Source organism: Pelodiscus sinensis, chromosome 32 (genome assembly GCF_052426305.1).
Source record: "Pelodiscus sinensis isolate ZL-2025 chromosome 32, ASM5242630v1, whole genome shotgun sequence".
Classification (NCBI taxonomy): domain Eukaryota; kingdom Metazoa; phylum Chordata; order Testudines; family Trionychidae; genus Pelodiscus; species Pelodiscus sinensis.
The window spans coordinates 16,321,549-16,342,408 of NC_143083.1; the positions used below are offsets into that span (position 1 = coordinate 16,321,549).

The 20,860-nt window shown below is 49.8% G+C and overlaps 1 protein-coding gene and 1 long non-coding RNA gene across 8 annotated transcripts in view; one reads left to right on the top strand and one right to left on the bottom strand.

The window, feature by feature from the left end:
• CELF5 (CUGBP Elav-like family member 5) overlaps positions 1–20,860 on the top strand; it is a 96,625-nt gene that overhangs the window by 39,701 nt on the left and 36,064 nt on the right. The gene's annotated exons all lie outside the window — the stretch shown is intronic.
• On the bottom strand, positions 4,901–12,885 carry LOC142818980 (uncharacterized). The gene is made up of 2 exons (XR_012896675.1): positions 12,712–12,885; positions 4,901–5,143 (listed from the first exon to the last, which is right to left on the bottom strand). It is a non-coding gene; the product is annotated as an uncharacterized LOC142818980 (long non-coding RNA).

Sequence of the window (20,860 nt, forward strand, 5' to 3'; positions counted from 1 at the left end):
GTGAGATATTGTCAATTTTGCTTATGGCCTGCTTCAATAAAATGGACCTCCTCAGTTCATACTAGGGTGGTGTAGCATCATTGCATGGATGCTTGCTACAGCAATGGAAGTGGTAATTTGCCTGGCAGTGCCAAAGCCAGGGCTTAGTCCAGCTTAACTGCATCTCTCAGGTGTGAATTTTCCATATTCCTGAGCATCACAGCTAAGTTGTAGGTGTAGAACAGGTCAACGTCTTGGCCAGATCAACAGAGCATTTTCCTTTTCCTAATAGCATCACTTCACTTTGGCTGGGCTCTGCGTAAACCAGCTGCTCTTTATCCAACAGCTAATTTCCAGTCAACATTCTGACATGTTAATAGAGGTGGTGTTTGCATCAACTGAGAATGAGATCTAGAATAGAATATCGGCATATTGTCGGCAATTGAGTGCATGGCATCTCTCCCAATGGTCTCATGTAGATTTTGAAGAGACAAGGGGATAGTATGGATCCCAGTGGGGTGCCACAGATTAGAGGTTTTTGAGAGGAGAAACAGATACCACTTGCCCCTCTCTGAGCACTGCCAAAGAGGAAGGATTGGAGCCACTATAGAGCAGGGAGTAATAATGCTTTCTTGCCTTGCAAGGAAAAATGCTATACAAGGGCAAAATATCCTGTTATTTCCGACATACAAATGTTGTTCTTCATTCCCATAGCTGAATGTTTCACATGTACCCTTTCAGGGTGATGCTGAACTACATGCTTCTTGGACATACGATGCACTATGACCTCCAGGTCTAAATTCCACCCTAGTATAAACCTGGAGGTCAGTTTTATTGCAGCAGACCATGAGCCAAATTGACAATATCTCACAGACCTTATGTTTTGGGAACCACAAGCAGGATGGCTTTCCAGAGCATTCCTTAGTTCTCTAGAAGCCAGCCCCATCTCTTGTTGCTGTACAGTTTTTACAGTTCTGTGCTATGATAGTCGTATCTAGTTAATAGGTTCTCAGTTTTCCTCCTATGTTCTTGAAATCTCAAATCAACCAGAGATGATTTCAAACTCCTTTCCCCGGGGGGGCCAAATCACCTTAAACAAATGCCTGCCTACTTTTTCCCCAACAAGTTCAACATAATCCAAGTAGTCAAGACCCTGGTAGCATGGAACTGAATATAGATAGAGGTTCATCTTCCAGCTAATGGAAGGTTTATTTTAAGGCATCATAGGGCTTGGCAGTGTGGTATTCAAAGCAACCCTTGTTACTAAGGGAACAATCTTGGGCAGGCTAGCTTGGATAGGAAGAGCAGTTTTGAATAATGCCATGCTGAGCTAAGTAGGTCCTTTAGATCTAGAGCGAGAGGAGCATCACAAATACTGAAGTGATCTAAACAGCTCATCCTGGCCCCAAAGCCCCACAGGCACTGCAGCGTCTGACCTATATTTTTCCATGCATACTTTGATTTAGTAGTTGATATGCAGGCCCTATCAAGCTGCCATCTATGCCAGGCTCAGAGCCGAGTCCTGTGCAGCATTGAATGTAGGGCGCTCCAAAGCTCTGCCCTTAACTCCATATGGGGAGTTGGCCTCTGGATTCCACAGCTGCTCTGAAAACTTCCCCCTTAGTATCTCCCAGCCCTCATTCCTGCAGACTGACTGGCCAACCTCTGAGCCACAATGGAATCTTTTCCATAAGGCAAGTACAGGAGCCCTGGGGACTCTGCCCCAACCTCAGTGGGAGCAGATCATCCTGAGAAAGAAATGGATAGCAGCTAAACTCCTTTCCCCACGTCATGCTGTGGAGGTTTACAAGAGGCTTGGAAATGTACCTCTAGGAGATCTGGATGGAGGCAGTGTCTGGTTCTGAACAGCAGTGCACCAGGCCTTTGGCCTCCTACTTAATCTATTGTACTCATAGGGTGCCAATCAGTGTGTAGGTGCAGTGCCCATCACCCTCTCCTTGCTCCCCAGTGCACTTCTCCTTGGCTAGTTGAAATGCTATTATATCTCAATAACCCATGCCTTTGATTTGTGATTGTGCCTTCACTTACAGACTTCTGAAAGGAACCGAAGAGGTTATTAATGACATGCAGTGATCACACGCGCCAAAGTTAAAGCTTCTCGCTAAGTGAAATTTGAGGGAAAAGCAGCCAGCTTTTCCATATTTCGTAGAAACGCTTTGTGTCTCTTTTCATTTGCAGCCAGACAGTTGCAAATTGCATAAAATTGCTCCCGAAGAAGAAGGGGGAAAGTGTGTGTGTGTGGGGGGGGGGGAGTGCGTGTGATTCTGCTGGCAAGGTACAGTTACAGTTTTATATCTATGCAGAACAAAGAAGGGCTTGCTGAAAGGTAGGCAAATAAATGGCAGAAATTGGTATTGATCCAAGCTGGGAATAGGGGCAGGTTGAAGAGCAGCAGTGGGAGATGCAGATACATGGGTGGGTGAATGTATGGAAGTGGTAAGTGTCTGGGAGCACAGAGACATGAGAATGGAAAATTACAGGGAGACAGCAACAGTAGAACAGAGGGACACTGGGAATGCACCAGGGCTTGAGATGCAGCAGAACTAACTCCTGTGAATTAACACATGGTTGCAGCAGTAGTAGAATGTAGGGACACAGCATCTGATTGGCCTCTCGCTCCTGATCTTATGCTGTTGCAAGTGAGAGCTGAATCAGGCCCGCTAGGGAGGAAGACAATGCACAGGGCTAAGAGAGATATAGTGGGATTGGATGGCTTGAAGGGAGTTGGTCATGGGGTCACCAGACTTTCAACTCTAATTTGGTGTGAGTCTGGCCCAGGTCAGTATCTCATATAGGACCTACTGAGCCAGCTATGCTCATCAAGGACACTGCAGTTGCCTAAGAAAGCTTTTGGGAGCGAGGTTTAGAGCCTGAAGATGGGAATAGGGATGAAGGATGGACACCAATCTGAGGTGGTCACTGCAGGTCCTAGTTTGAGCCTGGCAACCATGCTGGATGAGGGAAGCTTGCACGGTCATTCCCTGTGCTGTCCTATTTTGTGGGTTTTTGAAACAGAGATCCTCAGCCTCCAGCACATCTTACCTGTCCTGATACCATCAGAGAGAGGACTAATCACAGATATATAGAGATCAGAGAAATGCAAGGAACACATTAGGGCTGGCACAGGGACAAAGTATCACAGCATGAAGGCATAAGGCTAGATCAGTCCCAGCTAAGAAAGGGTCTGCAATTCACATTCACTTCAGTGGGAATCTCATCTACTTATTCCACAGTTGAACCTGGCCCCATGGCAGTGCACAGGAAGAGAGGGAAGCATGCATAGAATGGAGATGGGGAGAATGGGCTGCCAAGAGAAACACTGGTTTCTGCTGCCTTGGGAACTGGACAGCTAACAGTCGATACCAGCTCCCACATGTGGCCTAAAAGGGCATGGTTGTGCTCTCTTCCTGCTCGCAAGTGCATTCCCTCCCCATGTGGTAATGCACAAGCCCATAGGCAGTGCACACTCTCTTGCCAATGGCACACATGTAGGCACATTACTCAGCTGGGAGTCTCTCTGAGCAGGCTCACACCCACATGTGTGAATGAAGACAACTTCCCCAGCTACACACACGTCTTCCCAAATATGGTCCCACTCCCAAATGCAATTGCACGCACACTCTCCCCAAATTCAGTCTTGCGTACATGCATTCTCCATATGTGCACAAATGTGAGCACTCCATCTCATGGATACACACGCGTGTGTGGAAGCATACCAGCCTTCACACGTGTTCAGGAGACTGCAAATTTCCCTTCTCAAACCCTGTCAGTGTGGTGAGGATTTCATCACTGTGGTGAGGATTTCCAGGAGGGCCTGGTTTTTCCATGTGTGCGTTGTTATGGTAAGAGGGTTTTCTATCTCTCCCTATTTGCATCCTTTGGAAAGAGGAACTGCAGCAGCCTGGCTGTCAGGAAGTGAGCAGCACCGTTAGTGGTTGCCATGGGAACTGGGAGTTAATTAAGGCCTGTACTCAGAGGCCTGGGTGGAGAGGTCCCCATCACAGCTTAGTTCTGAAGCACAGAACCACCGGTCTCCTGTTTCTCAACAACAAAAGAACATTAAATTAGCAGGGCCCCATCTTTCTCAAATCACTGTAATTAAGCTGCAGGGAGGGAGGGGGTGGCTGCATAATAGGTGCTGCTGTGTCCTTCAGCCATTTGGGTTTGAACTGTTGGGAGAACAGCAGACACCTACAAAGGGGAGCCAAGTTTTGCTTAGCAGGTATATGAAGGATGTTCTAGAGGGGAAAGTGATGGCTCCCACTCCTCTCCTAGCTTTACTGAAAACCTTCAAACCATCCCTTTGCCTGAGACTAAGGCTTCTGGGGCCCATTTTGGGGGTCTCAGAACCTTCAGTGTCACTCCAGGGGCTGCAGGTGGAATGTCAGGGGGAATCTCAACTTTTGACAGTGATGCTGAATTGTGAAGAGGAGCAAGTGGAGAGTCGAGGCCTGTCCAATCAGCTCCTATCCCTGCTGTCACCCCAGACTCCTTTGAGGCATGGGGGAAAACTATTAATTTTCCTCAATTAAAACAAGAAATCAGTGTATCTGATAGGCTAATTCTTTTGTAAGGGTGAGAGAGAAAATGGGGAAGGTGGTGGATGATGAGAATCCACTAAGAGGAAAGTATCAGGGTTCTCCTGTTATGCATCATCAGCTAGGCTTTCCCTAATGCTCTTAGAGGCAACATCGTACACACCCGTTGGATACTGGTAAAACCAGAAGGGATGTGGGCCCTTCTTATGCAAACTGATGTGCATGCACGAGGTGGAGAACTAGGAGTGGATGAGAGGAGAAAGGGATGCTGTTGGTAAGAGGATAGAGGAGAATTTTGTACAGGAGGCTGCTGGGAGGCAAATTTTCCCCGCTAAGGAAGATCCCTTGCCTGACATCCCCAACAAGGTTCAGAAAACTTTATTTATCACAAGGAGGGTTGGGCAAGTTTAATACATTTGAACAGCACAAGTGCTGTGTTTTCTCATCACCACATCCCATCAGTTCCTGTGCAGCAATATGGGACATCTTGGGTGCCAGACCAACATGGCACAAGGACTCTCTCCTGTTTTGCCTCTGCCAAAGGCGGGCACCGACCTCAGAAGATCTTTTCCTCTTGATTGGCAAGGGGATGACCCATCTATGCCCTGAAAAATAGAAGTAGAAATGTAGCCGTGTTAGTCTGGTGCAGCTGAAACAAAAAACAGGACTGTGTAGCACTTTAAAGACTAACAAGATGGTTTAATAAATGATGAGCTTTCGTGGGCCAGGGTCTGGCCCACGAAAGCTCATCACTTATTAAATCATCTTGTTAGTCTTTAAAGTGCTACACAGTCCTGTTTTTCATTTATGAAAAACAGAAGATATGGGAATGGCTGGGCTGCTATCTCCCAGGACTTCAGTTGGGGTGAGGGGACAGCTGGCATCCCTAAGTTGTTGAGACCACAAAGGCATAGAGTTAAAGGTCACCAGAAAATATGTGGGGTGAGTTACTGTGGTGGGGTGCATCTCCTGAGGCCTAGGGGAGCCTGGTAGCCTGGTCAGGGGAAATGGACCAGGGAATCACAGCTGAGATTTGTATTTCACTGATAGTCCAAGATCCAGTTATCAACAGAATAGTAGGTCTCAATCTGAGCATCTGCCTGTTTGTCTGTGTTCATTCAGACTACAGAGCCCCAGGTATCCCAGTAGGTACAAGTGCCCTTAAGTTATCAGTCTCAGATCTTGTGAGAAGTTCTTCAAAGCTCATGTTTCCAAACTTTCTTGGTGCACCGGTACCAGTAGCAGGGGGAGACGAGACGGAGGTGCCAGCCACACCCATCTAGCTGTAGATACCTTAACTTGCTTGGCATTGTGAGCAGCGCCTAGTCATGAGACAGAAGCATTGAGGAGCCTGGTGATGATGATTCTGCAGATCTTTGTGTGGTGTGAAGCTGGGCTCCCTAGCTAATGGGGCTCCAGTGCACAGGCTCAAGTGAGGCTCTCACTTGAGTGTATGTGCTACACAGAACATGCTAAAGTAGGTCTCTTGTAGGCAGAGATGGAGATTAGCACCATTCTCATTGCTTAGCTATGCACCCTACCTCCTCCATTCCTTCTGCCTCATTGCTGGTACGTGGTGGGAGTAATGCGATGATCCCACTGCAGTCGTTTATTAACGCAGCTCCCCTGCTTTTCTTCCAGTCCTGCTCTGAGCATGCCAAGCCAAATAGGAGAGGGGGAAGCTAGTGGCCAGGAACCCAGCACAGAGGTTCACTATTAAGTTTCATAGAGTTTAATGAGTCTAGATCATCTAGTTTGGTGTCCTCCATATCACAGGCCATGAAATCACATCCAGATACCTCTCTATAAATCCCAGAGAGTTTCCCCTCAGAAGACCTTTCCACTGGCAGAGAGCAGAAGAGACAGAGATGCCACCTGAGTAAGATTGGGAGGGGGTGTAATCTAAGGGATGCAACAGTGATGGGTGGTAGAGATAAGCATATAGAATAATAATAAAAAAAAACCAACCACAAAACCCAAACAAACCCCTTGAAGAACTGGGTCTTGGGAACACTGCTCAAGCTAGATAAACTGAGACTAGAAATAAGGTGCACATTTGTAACAGACTTGATCATTGACCATTGGCGCGTCTCACCTAGGGATGGGCAGAGTTTCCATTAACTGAAGTTTTTGAGTCAAGATGGGATGTCTTTGTCAAAGGGGGGCTATAACTCAAGCAGAGTTTATAGACTTCGTGCTGTTATCAGTGGACGATGTGCTTAGGCTTGGGCTATGTAGGAGGTCAGGTGAGATGATCATAATGGACCCTTTTGGCCTTTGACTCAATGAACCTGATCTAGAAAAGTTTTCAGGGAGTTCAGTTATATCAGTGCAAGCTTGGGTAAGCACTCATGGGCCAGGTTCCATTCTTATTTAGTCCAGTGTAAATCCAGACTGATTTCTGCTAAGATCAGTGGCATTACTTCAAATCTGTCAACTGGATTTGGCCCTGGATTTTGCTTTCTGTAAATTTAGATTTCTTTGGGGAAGTATGATTTTGATTTCTTTTATGGCACGTGGAAAGGACTCTAGGAAAGTTGGTGGACTCCTCTGACCACCTTTCAGACCCTTGCTGCCAATGGAACCAATCGTAAGGGATAAGGAAGGACCAGAAAGATGGGGAAGCTCATTCAATGCCCTTGGTGTCAGGTGTGTTACTTCTGACATGCTAAAGGAGGGAGTCCAATGAGGGTAGAATAACCAGTAACTTATCCCACTGAACTGCCCACTTCAGGATGCATTTGCCCAAGAGCCTGCAGTGTGACGAGGCTTGTAATTGCTCCGAAGGGATGGGCTCCCATGTTGGTTATCTGATGATAATGCACAGTAATGGTGCTGTCACTTCCATAGGGATATCAGGAAGATCCAAAGACTTTCCGAGTCACAGTGGTAAGGAGCTTGCCTTGCTGGCAGAGGAGCAGGAGGGAAGACGGGAGTGACTGATTGCATTAAGGGGAAAAGTAAGAAGTTGCAGAGCACTGGAGGAGGCAAAGCAACTGATCCTGTGTGTCATTGTCCTTCACTTGGGCTGGATATCTGCAGGCTGCTGTCTGCCATCACTCAGGGCTCATCTTCCATGAGCACCAGAACAGTTTCCCTCTCTGCCTGCCTCTCACTCACAGTTGGTTGTGCCAAGAAAAGGAAGACCCCAGTCCTTCTCTACCTGAAATGATGGCCTTCAGAAGAAGCTCATGTAAAATCTCAGTCAAATTCTCAAAGGACAATCCACCTCTCTTGGCTCTTGGTACTAATTCCACAAAGGTTGTGTCTAGTAGTTAGAGAGTAGTAGACATAGTGTCAGGATTTCTGGGTTCTTTCCCTGATTTTGCTACAAACTTCCTGTGTAATGTTGGGCAAGTCATTTCCTCTGCCTCGGTTTCCCCATCTGAAAAATGGGGACTATAGTAGTTACATATCTCATAGGAGGAGGGAATTGGGAGAGTGAATTCTCTAATGTTCTCAAAGTGCTTTGAGTAGCTCAGCTGGATGGTGCCAGAGCAGCATTCAGTACCAAATTAATTGTCAACCTTGTTGATGTTCTCAACAGGACACCAAGAACTGAAAGATCAGTGGAACCTAAACTCCCCTTTCTCCCATAAGGGTGTTTTGACAGGTCAGGATTGAGCCCGAAGTGCAGAAGGATGTGTATTCTGCGCTGTTCTCCCTCTGTGGGTAGAGGTGTCATGTTCCGGGACTTTGACCCAGCTTTACGTGCCCAGATACAGGAGCTGAATGTGCAAATCAGGTTCTGGATCCTGGTGCTCTGAATGGTTGTGCAGTGGCTGTGATGGTCCACTGGGCAGAGGTCTATAAACTGGCCAGCAGTGACCAAGCCAATGTTTTCAGTGCTGGAGACCCATGCCCTGATCCTGGCAAGTGTCTGTGTCCTTGTGTTGAGGGAGGGCCCTAAGGAGCCAGCACATGCTGTGTTTGTCTCATGGGCTCTGCTGCTGCCCTACTTAACACCACGAGGCTACCCTCTATGCACCTCAGGGGCTATTCTACATCACTTACACTTAATTAATAGAGAGCGAGGCCTGCTTCTCCTCTGGGACTCTCACCCTCTCTGCAGCATATGGTTTGCTGGGCATCTCCACCTGACCTCCCAGGAAGCAGGCGGGGACAATCTACTCTCCACCTCTCCTGAAGGAGATGGCTGCGGGATGGGGGTTGGGCTGTTGTGCCACTGGAGCTGCATCTCATGCAGGGCATCAGTATAGCTGGGTGGGGGCTGCTTATCTCCAGGATTCCTTTGAGGGGAAATGGTGCATATTGTGGAGTGAACTGTAATCAGCTGGCGCCAAAATGCAGAGGTTTTACTCACTCCTTGCTGACTAGGAAAATTCCCATGGACTTGTGCTACTTACTCCAATTGATTTTAATAGTTTTATCTGGATTTGCTCAGAGTTTGGCCCTTGGGTAGGGCAGCAGATAGAAGGACTCGTGGAGTGACATTTTGGCCCCATGGGAAAAATCCCACTGCCTTCATGCAGGAGAATTTCATCCCATGCATCCTTACTCCCAGCAATTGCATTAGAAAACAGGAGCAGGAATGTTACAGTACAGGACTTGGAGTAGCCGCCGAATCCCTTGTCCAGCTGGGCTTCGTGTTTCAAACACAGCAGGAACATGGAGCGGGGTGCAATATATATTGTAATTTATCCAGAATCGCATAGTAAAGGCCTTTTACTGTCTTCCCTCACCGGGAAAGGAACTGTCTGCTTTGGGCTGTCCTTCTGTTCCTCCCACAGCTCTTAACCACTTGGGGATCAGCATGAATTCTGAAGTATGAGCTTTCTAACATCCAAATGCAGAGAGGTTGCTAAGGCATCTGCGGTCAAGGCACCCCTCAATCCCAGCCAGGCTGGCTGGGTGCTGCCCACTGGGAGCTCAGGGGAGAGATGCATAGATGCATGTGTATGTGTGCATGTGTGTGAGAGAGAGAGAGACGGAGACATACACACGCAGATGGATTGGTATGTGTGCATGTGAGAGATAAGAGGATAATGCCGGAGAGACACATTGGTATGAGTGTGAGAAAAAAGGTGGGGGAAAGAAAGCAAGATGCACAGACTGGTGTGTGTAATTGTGAGAGATAAGGTGAGGGGGCAGAGACACATACACCGACTGTGTTTATGAGAGAGCGAGAGAGAGGAGGGTAAAGGAGAGAGACACACTCAGTGGGTGTGTCAGGAGGGGGTGTGACAGAGAGAGAGGGAGGGATTGATTAACCAGGTTCCCTTGCTGGTGTGTCTGGCCACACCACCACCATGTCGCTGGGAGCGTTTTGCAAGGCCATTGGTCCCTTGCCGGATGGGTCACAAAGCTGACAACGTTGCCTATCATTAGCGGCAGGTAGGAAGCGCTGCAAGGCACTGGCGGTGGGGGGTGGGGGGAGCGTGGCCCTTGCTGGCCCAGCAGAGTGTGCTAAATGTTAATGTGATATTCTTCAGAAATGAATAAATAGGTTAATTTTTAATGCTCATCTAAATAATTTAATGAGGAAAATCAAGCTCAGTCTGTGCGGCAGGCTCAGCCTCATAAATCACTAGCAAAAGCCCTCTGAGCCACATGGTGTGGGTGTGGGTGTGTAATACATGCATGCATCTGTCCGGGAGCATGGGAGATAAGAACAGCCGCACTGGGTCAGACCTAGCCCAGTTTTCTGTCTTCTGATGGTAGCCGGTGCCAGATGCTTCAGAGGAGGCACATATATGTGTGTGACATGCATGCATGCCTGTGTAAGTGCACATGTGTAATATGCATGTATGCACATCTGTGCATGTGTGTTTGCCTCTCCATGTTTGTGTGCAATTTACTGTGTGTATGCGTATGTATGGACTACAGGTGTTTATGGGTCTCTGTGCTCATTCGGGTGCCGTGACCATAGCTTCATGTATTTACACATATATGCCCATTGGTCTGTATGTGTGTGAATGACTGTGCCACATCATGGCTAATGCAGCCCAGAGCCAGGCACATGATTTTGTTTGTATGTCCAGTTCTGCCACTGATTCCTTGGGTGGCCCTGGACAAGTCACTTCCCTTCCCCATGCCCCTCTCTGTAAAATGGGGAGGATAAATACCTCTCAGCATAAGGTGCTGTAATATGAGAACTTACTATGAAGACTAAGTCACTTAGGGTACGTCTAGATTGCAAAGCTTTTCTGGGATACTGAAGGTATCCCAGAAAAGCTCTGTCGCATCCAAGTAACACGTCTGTTTTTCAAAAAAAAAAAATTCGGAAAAGCAGACTTGTTTTTCGGCATCCCTGTAAACCTCGTTCTATGAGGAAGAAGGGATGTTTCAAAAGAGGCTTTTTTCCCGACATTTGACCCAGCATAGATGGGCCAAATGTCGAAAAAGCCTCTTTTGGAAGAAAAACGGAAAAAGATATGCAAATTGCGGTTTGCGTATCTTTTTTCAACTTTTTTTGTAGTCTAAACCAGTGTTTCTCAACCTTTTTTTTTTAATAAAGTACTCCTTTTTAAAAAAATTATAAGTACTCCCAGTATCTTCAGTTTTCAGACACACACAATTTTTTTCTACCGTTGCAATACATTTGTTTAAACAACTTAATTGTAGCTGGGTGGGCAATGAAATTTTTGGGTGTAAAAAAGTGCAAAAATAACAAAGCGCTGTAAAACTTAAAACAAAAATTCAGTTTTCTCCATATTTCAGTTGTGTTGATGTACTCCCCCAGACTTCTTTCAAGTACCCCTAAGGATACTCATACCACTGGTTGAGAAACACTGATCTAGACACAGCCTCATTCTGTATCGTTCCTTGTTCTGGTCACCCCTCCTAGTGGTGTGTCTCTGGGTACTGCAGCCCCCATCACCCACACGGGTCAAGTTAAAGCTGCAGTAGAATTTCCTTGCATTTGTGTGTTTCTGTCGCTGTATGTGGGGCCTTTTGTGGTTTGTTTGCCATTATAACAGTGGGGAGCTGAAGTCACCTCCTTAGGTCTGTGCTATCATTGCTAGGGAACTCCTGTGACAAGCATGAAGCTTCTGCCATCGTTGGCCCAATGGTGGAGACCTCTCACTGCAAATGTTAAGCAAAGGAGCCGGAACTTCTTTTCTAACTGCAGATGTCTTTAGCTGTTTTGAGAGCTCCCATATCTCACCTTCTTTGTCTGTAGAAGGTGAGAATGAGCCAAACCTCCCCTTTGCAGCTCTGCCATCATGGAAATGGGGTTGGCTGGCCGCAGGTCAAGTGGAGGGAGTGGAATTGGGAAACGGGGCTTATTAGCACTCGCTAGGGTTGCTGGGCTATATGCAGACACTTGGCGCGGGCCAGAATCTCATTATCTTGTGGTCAGGCTGGTTCTGACTGCAGTCCTGAGCCTCTGTGAGCAGGCATGAGGAGTGTCCTGGTTAGCTTCCCTGGGATGAGCCAGAACCAAAAAGAGGCGTCAGGGTGGCTTAGAGGGAGGGGTGAGAGTAAGTTGGGGTCTGCAGTGGCTCAGGGAGAGGACTGGCCTTAGGGCAGGGCAAACTGGGCCCATGCCCAGGGCGCCATAGCCAGAGGGTGAGGGGCAACTGGGCAACAGTGTTGCTGGGCAAAGGGGGTGGAGGGTACTGGGGCAGTGTGGCAGGACATGCTAGAAGCACAGCTCTGGGCTTAGGAGCACAAGTGGAAAGAAAGTACAGGGGCTGGGATGAAGGGGGCACTGTGCAGAAGTTAGGGGCAAAGGGCACATAAAGCAGGAGCTAGTGGTAAAGAGAGCACAGGATGGGGATGCAGGGATTGGGGAGCCCATGGGTGCCTGGGGAAATGTGTGGTGCTATTCCCACAAGGGTCAGGACATCAAAACACAAGTTTGCCCAGGACGCCAATTTCTCTAAGGCTGGCCCTACTCAGGGCCATCTTGGTCACAATCAGATTCTGCTCTTAGTTATCCTGGTGCATCTTTGAAGTCACTCCATAGAAGTTGGCTTGGGATGCATCCCAGGGCATCTGAGATCACACAGCTGACTCACGGGCCTTAGGACATCTCTCCCCACTCCCTTATTGCAGGCATGTTTAGGGAGCAATGAGCTCTGCGGGCTTAGCAGGTCACACTGGAGTTCCCAGAGTGCTGGTTCTGGAGAGGTGCCTGGCCAACAGCTGCACCCCTGGGGCTCCCATTCACCCGCAGTGGCCAGGCATTTAAAAGGGACTTGCTTACACAATGCCAGTTTATCCAGCTGATCCTGCGAGGTTCGCATCCTGCTGCTTGGATAGCAACACCCGAGCCCAAAGAGTCACTGGGAGCAATGGTGGGGGACTCTCCCACTTGTCCCCCCTCCAATCCCCTCTCCAAAGATCATATCAAAATGTCTCTTTTGTGAAAAGCAGAGGGAATGCCCCTAAGAGCTGGTTACCATGGCAACTACAAATGTCAGGTTCCATGTGGTGAATAAGTGTTTCCATGACAACAACTCCTTTACCCAAGGTGCCATGAGCTGGAGTGACAGGCTTGTGGGGGATGGGCAGCCGATGTGGGGGCAGAATATTCTCAGGTGCTGAATTCCCCTTGGGCTTGTTCCTGAACCTCAGAAGCACCTCCCTCTTTCCCCCTCCCCCGCTGCCATTACAGATTCTGGCTTCCATATGCAGGCGGAAAGCCATGAGCTTCAATGGAGCCCCCCACACTCTGGGATTTGTACGGCTGGGGCTGAGCTCAGAGTCCAGTCCCTGCATCTCCTGCCCCATCTGTTTATCTTAATCCCAGGTTTTCTTCCTGGCTAGAAATAAAGCTGGCTCGTGAGACTGCAGTGGGGGGCGGGAGAGGTGTGTGTGAGACCAGTGCAGCTGTTGCCCCGCCCCGAGCCTGTTCCCAAGCGCACATCTGGACTGTGCTGGCTCTCCCGCCCATGCACTGGGATGACACAAGCATGCCCACACCGCCCGTAGGCTTGCACAGATTGCTGATGCAGGCAGCCTTGCTCAGGTCTCTCAGGAGGGTGTATGGGGGGATAACAAAGCGGTCTGGAAGTAAGTTCTGCACTGGGAGCCGAGACACCCGAGAGACCCCAGGGAGTCAGAGCTGGGCTGACTACAGCTGCCTCGCTTATGCAGGAGCGTGCTCCTTGCAGGGTGGCTAGGGCCGGAGGTGCTCTAAACCAGTACATAGCAATATGGGGATGAACGAGTCCCAGGCCCAGCTAAGGGAAGGCGCGTTGCTCTACAGTGACAGTTCTCAAACTGGGTCAGGACCCTTTGAATGGGGTTGCTAGGGCTGGTTGAGACCTGCTGAAACCTAAGACCCCCACCGAGGGCCGAAGCCAAAGCCCGAGAGCTCAGGTTACCGGTCTGAAGTCCTTGAAGTTCAGCTTTGGCCCTTGTGACCAGAGTGGTCAGGTGCAGGCTAGGGATGTTAAATATCGATTCATTGACTAGTCAAGTAACCTCATAAATTCTTATCGGTTAGTCGACTATTCTATAGTCCCTGGGGGCGGGGCCAGCAGCCAGTGTGCTAGGGCCCCGCTCCTGAGGAGCTCTCTGCCAATCCGCGCTGCTGCCTTTGTATCAGCTGGTATGTGAGGGGAGCCAGTGTAGAAAACAGCTCCCCTTGCGGATCGACTGCCTGTCGCCCCGGGCTGCTGCCTCTGATAAAGAGGCAACAGCACAGGATGGCAACAGCCCCTGTCTGAGGGGTGCCTGAGATCCTGGACCTGGCGTGAGCTGGAACTGAGCCAGGCTCCCTGGCCACCTGGCTCCTAATACACTTTAAATGTAGAGCTGCAGCGGAGGTAGCTTCCAGACTCAGCATGAAGAAGGACTGAGCCCAGGGCTGGCCCACAACATTTTGGCACCTGAGGCGGGGAGCTCAAATGACTCCCCCGTACCCCCTCGCTTGGGCCAAAACTTTGAAAGGTCTCAATTCTGCCTTCTTCCTGTCCTACTCTTCTCATGGAACTCCACCATCTCTGTGCATCTAGAGCAGAGAGAATATGTATGCATCATCAGCAGACACAACTTTCAATCCTCTGGGTCCTAGTGGTGCCCTCCCCCCAGTCTGGCATCTGAGGTGGCCTCCTCAGTTCGCCTCATGGTAAGGCCAGTCCTGACTGATCCGGGCTGCCTGCCTGCCTGGCTCCTAATACACTTTAAATGCAGAGCTGCATCAGGGAGAGGTCCTGGACTCGTCACAAGCCAGAACTGAGCTGGGCTGCTGGCCAGCCTGCTAAAAAATTTGCTAGTGGGGGAAGGGAGGAAAATGCGGGTAGTCTATAGCATTGTGACGGGCCAGCAGCGGCCCGCACTAGAGCGAGATGGGGAGCAGCCCCGCCGCCGGCAGAGACCCCGGGAGGCACGGCTGCGCCAGCCCATCAGCGGGGAAACGTGCCTGCCGCTGGCGGCGGAGAGCAAAGACCAGCGGCGGGTGCAGGCGCCAGGGGCCGGTGGAGCGAGCCGGACGTGCGTGCCCCTGGCAGGGCACACCGGGAGACAGCCCCGCCCCCTGCGTGCTGGCGCGGGGACGCCCACGCCGCCAAGGGCGGAAGCGGGGCATATAAAAGGAGGTCCCGGCCCCGGCATCCAGGAGGGACGCCGCGGAGACGATCCCTCCCGCCGTGGTGGAGTCGGACGAGCAGGACGTCGGGGGAGCACTCGACCCAAGGACCCGGCGCCGTGGGCGAAGAGGTGAGGCCAGGCGGTTCGAGGGTCAGGGGCGACCCCACGGGGGCGGCTAGGAAGCAGCCTGGCACAGGGGCCTTTTGGCGCCCGTAGGCTGACACGCTACGGGTTGGAACCCCGTCAGCCAGATGAGGAAGTGGTAGCCCCCAAGCCCTTAGGGTCCCGGGCTGGGACCCGGTGGAGAGGGCGGGCCCGGGTCCCCCTAGCCCCGCCCACAACGTGGACTAGGGCCTGCAGGGCCCCGCCGGGCCTCCGGAGGAGGAGGGGAGGGCCGGCCGGAGCTCACGCCCACAGCCTTAGAGGCACATGAGGGACCAATAAGACAGCGGGCTCGCTGGGCCGTGACCCCCGGGGAGGGGCACGAGCTCGCGCCCATAGCGGGCACCGTCACACGTGGTAGAGAATGTGGGCACCGAGGCACACCCACTAGGGTACCCAAGGGTTCAACGGGTGTTATCTATAGGAGAAAGGAGGCCAACCCCAAAGAAGGCGCCGGGGAGAAAAGGGCCCCAAGCTGAGGGGCCTGTTTCCAATGCGGTCAGGAGGGACACTATAAGAGGGACTGCCCATTGATGGACTGCACCCTGGGCCAGCTGGGCAGGGGTCAAGAACCCCAGTTAGTACCAACACTGGGGGCCCCCGTGCTGGCCACAGTAGCCGTGGAAGGAAGGAGGGTGCAGGCCCTAGTAGATTCAGGCTCCGCCGTCACCTTGGTGCGAGAAGAGTTCGTCCCGGCTGGACGAGGGGAGGGAGCGCTGCGTGCACGGAGATGTCCAGGCGTATCCTTCCGCGCTGGTACGGCTGGCAGACGGGCAAAGAGAACAACGATGGAGAGTGGGGAAAGGTCCACCCTACCCTACCCGGTGGTGATCGGGCAGGACTGGCCAGGATTTCGGCAGCTACTCCATCCGCTAGGGGAGAGCCGGAGAGAGGAGGAGCCACGGGGCGGCTCGGCCGCCGAAGGGTTCCTGGCTCCAGAAGGACTTCTTAATGATTTGGTCTTCAGCAAGAAATCTGATGAAGGAATGTCTAACACAGTGAATGCTAGTGGGAATGGAGTAGGTTTAAAATACAAAAAACAAAAAAACAAAAAAAAAAACAAGTTAAAAATGACTTAGAAAAGTTAGATGTCTGCAAGTCACCAGAGCCTGATGAAATGCATCCTAGAATACTCAACGAACTGATGGAGGAGGTATCTGAGCCTTTAGCTATCATTTTTGAAAAACCATGGAAGACAGGAGAGATTCCAGAAGACTGGAAAAGGGCAAATATAGTGCCCATCTATAAAAAGGAAAATAAGAACAACCCAGGAAACTACAGACCAGTTAGTTTAATTTCTGTGCCAGGAAAGATAATGGAGCAAGTAATCGAGGAATACATCTGCAAACACCTGGAAGATAATAAGGTGACAGGTAACAGCCAACATGGATTTGTAAAGAACAAATCATGTCAAACCAATCTGATAGCTCTCTCTGATAGGATAATGAATCTTGTGGATAAGGGAGAAGCTGTGGACCTGGTATACCTAGACTTTAGTAAGGCATTTGATACGGTCTAGCACAATATTCTTATCAATAAAGTAGGCAAATACAACTTAAATGGGGCTACTATAAGGTGGGTGCATAACTGGCTGGATAACCATTCTCAGAAAGTAGTTAGTAATGGTTCACAATCCTGCTGGAAAAGCATAAAAAGTGGTTCCGCAGGGGTCTGTTTTAGGGCTGGTGCTGTTCAATATTTTCATCAACGATTTAGATATTGGCATAAAGAGTATGCTTATTAAGCTTGCAGATTATACAAAGGTAGCAGGGGTTGTGACTGCTTTGGAGGATAGGGTCATAATTCAAAATGATCTGGACAAACTGAAGAAATGGTCCGAGGTAAACAGGATGAAGTTTAATAAGGACAAATGCAAAGTATTTCACTTAGGAACAAACAATCAGTTTCACACATGCAGAATGGGAAACAACTGTCCAGAAAGGAGTACTGCAGAAAGGGATATGGGGGTCATAGTGGACCATAAGGTAAATATGAGCAAACAGCGTGATGTTGTTGCGAAAAAAGAAAAAAAAAAAGCAGCAGCAAACATGATTCTGGGAGGCATTAACAGGAGCGTTGTGAGCAACACACCAGAAGAAGACATTCTCCTGTTCTACTCTGATTAGGCCTCAATTGGAGTATGGTGTCCAGTTCTGGGTACCACATTTCAAGAAAGATGTGGAGAAATTGGAGAAGGTCCAGAGAAGAGCAACTAGAATGATGAAAGGTCTAGAGAACATGAGCTAGGAGGAAGACCGAAAGAATTGGGCTTGTTTAATTTGGAAAGGAGAAGACTAAGAGGGGACACGATATCAGTTTTCAAGTATCTAAAAGGGTGTCACAAGGAGGAGGGGGAAAATTCTTCTCCTTGGCCTCTGAGGACAGGACAAGAAGCAATGGGCTTAAACTGCAGCAAGGGAGGTTTAGGTTGGACATTAGGAAAAACTTCCGAACTGTCAGGGTGGTTAAACACTGGAATAATTTATCTAGGAAGGTTGTGGAATCTCCAACTCTGGATATTTAAGGGCAGGTTAGATAGACATCTATCAGGGATGACCTAGACCAGTGGTGGCCAACCTGCTGTTTGCGAGCTGCATGAGGCTTTCAAAGAAAATATTGTGGCTCCTGATGGAGCCAGGACGGAACCCGGAACCGCTCAGTTCAGCCGCCCTCACGGCCAGGCCCCTGGCGCACTGCATCATATCCTGCACGTGCAGGCCGGGTCGCACACAGCATCCCAGCCTGCACGTGCTAGCCACTGAGCGCAGACAGAGGCAGTGGCTTTGGGTGCAGCGCTAGCACCAGCGTCGCCAGGATATGTGCATAAGGTTAGTGGGGGAGGGGAATTTGGTTAGAGCAAGGAGAGATGCCTGGCTCTGGAAAAGGGGAGGGGAGGGGGATTGGGAGTTGGGGGGGGGGGGTGCACATGGCATGCCAGCCACTCAGTGCACCCACCCCAGAGCCTAGAGGGAGATGTGTGTGGCTGTAGCGGCGGCAGCGGCTCTGCCTCTGCCTCCAGGACACGAGAAGTAGATTAGAGCGGGGGGAAGGGGATTGGGTTCGGGGGGGGGAGGGGGAGTGCCTGGCTCTGGGGAAGGGGAGAGGGATTGGTTGGGGGGGGGGTGTGCCTGGCTCTGGGGAAAGGGAAGGGGATTGGGTTAGAGTGGGGGGTGCCTGGGGAAGGGAAGGGGAAGAGCAGCCAGTGTGCTTCCTGAGACCCAGGATCCCCAGGTACTGGCCCCAGCTGTGTCTGTCCTCTCCCCCTGGCTAGACCCCCCACAAGTACCCTGCCCCAGCATCCACCAGCAGCCTACCCCAGCACACTGTCCCCTGCCCCCACCAGCACAGTTGGGGCCACATTAGTAAGGCTTGGGGGGTTTTGGACTGGTTGTTTTTTTGCATCTCACTTGTGTGGCCCTGACTGACTTTTCTGTGGGTAAGTGACCCCTGACTCAAAACAGGTTCCCCGCCCCTCTCATAAATAAAGACAACACTGAAACATTTTGTGTTTGACTTAATATTTTATTTAAAAATGAAACCTGACTGCCAAGCCCCCACCTGGCTGCAGCATAATAACACTCCTGTACCGCCCCAGGCCCCAAACCTGAGCCTATCATACACTAGAACTGCCTGTCCTGAGCCTCTCACATCCCCAAACTCCTGCACCTCCACATCCCCAGTCTTCTGCCACAACACTCCTGCACCATCCCCACACTGCAAATCTGTGTCCTGAGCCCGTCATACTCCCAGCCTCCTTGCCCCGAGCCCCTCATGCACCCCAGCCCAAACTCCTGCACCCTCACAGTCACAAGCCTGCAGCTTGCTCAGCACCCCAACCCTCCACCTGATCCCAACACTCCCCAGCCTGGAGCTCCCTCTCTGAGCCAGCATCCTCTTCTCTACTTCCTCCTGCACCCAAATCCCCTCCCAGAGCTTGCACCTCTCACCCCTTTCCAGTGCTTTTTTTGTGATGGTATGCTCTGGGATGGTGTACTGGTACCTGTTTTCCCCCGACACATTTTTTTTCTCAACAACCTCTCTTCCCCCCCAGTACGTGGCTCTTCACACTCTATCCACCACTATTTTGGCTTTTCGTCTTTAACGGGTTGGCCATCCCCGATCTTGACAGTACTGGGTCCTGCCGTGAGGGCAGGGCAGGGGACAGGACTCGATGACCTCTTGAGGTCCCTTCCAGTTATATATATATATAATTGTAGAACCTGTTAATCAAGCTAATTAAGGCTGGATGCATTCTGTTCATAGCTTTTGATGTGAAAATGCAGATGTCAAAGGCAAGGAAATTTGGCTTTTTAGTGCATTAACCAGTTTGTCTTTATTGAAGCCATGGGTAAGTGTCAAATTTGTAGATGAATTCCAGTTCTGCAGTCTCTCTCTGTAATTGGGTGGTGATGTTCCTTTGTAGAAGAATGGCTACTTTTAAATCAATGGTTGAGTGTCCAGGTAGGTTAAACTGTTCCCTTACAGGTTTATGTGTGTTACCATTTCTGATGTCTGATTTGTGTCCATTTATCCTTTGTTGTAGAGACTGTCTGGTACTTGATGGCATATATTACGTTAGAGGATGTGCAGTTGTATGAGCCCTGATGTTGTGGCTTATGTGGTTAGGTCCTGTGATGGCGTCCCTTGTATCGATATGTGGACAGAGTTGGCAATGGGATTTGTTGCAGGGGTAGGTTCCTGGGTGAGTGTTTTTCAGGTGTGATGTATGACTGCTGAAAAGGATTTGCTTCAGGCTGGGGGATTGTTAGTAGGCGAGAATTGGCCTGTGAGATTTTAAAGACTTCTTTTTGTCACTTAACATCATTATATATTTTTCTCATGGTTGTGGTTTAAGCCACCTAACTTAGTCAAGAAGCTGATTCTCTAGGACATGAGCAGATCTTGCTCAGGCAAAAAAAAAAAAAAAAAAAAACCCAAACAAAAAACCAACAACTCAAGTCAATGGGTTAGTGAGAACATTGCCTGAATATGGACTTGGGCTGCTGAATTTGGTCTCATGTGGTTCTGGAAATGAGCTTCTTGCCAAGAGAACCCAACTCTGAAGGCTTCCGATGATGGGCTCCTTGAGGGAGGAGAAAGTATATTGCTTGTGAATTTGCTTTCAATGCAATGAAGGCTCCCAAGCATCAAAACTGCTTTTGAAAAAGGGAACCCAGGACTCCTTAGTCACTTGGGGTACGTCTACACTACATGGCTCCATCGACGGAGCCATGTAGATTTGTTTATTGGGCAAAGGGAAATGAAGCGGTGATTTAAATAATCGCCGCTTCATTTAAATTTACATGGCTGCCCTTTGTCAGCAGCCCTGGTAAACCTCATCCCACGAGGAATAATGGGGCTGCCGACAAAGGGCTTTGATGTCGGCAGGGGAGCGACCAGACTCGGCGGGCTGTTTGTCGGCTCGGCGCGGCAGCCATGTAAATTTAAATGAAGCGGCGATTATTTAATCACCGCTTCATTTCCCTTTGCCTACAACCCTCATCTACATGGCTCCGTCGATGGAGCCATGTAGTCTAGACACAGCCTTGGTGCTTTGAAAAGCTTCCCCGCTTGGTGCCCATAATGACCCAGTTGTCTTCTCTTCCTGTTGACTTAGTGAGATGAGTGCAGAGTCCAAAAGTTTTTTTAAATCTAGA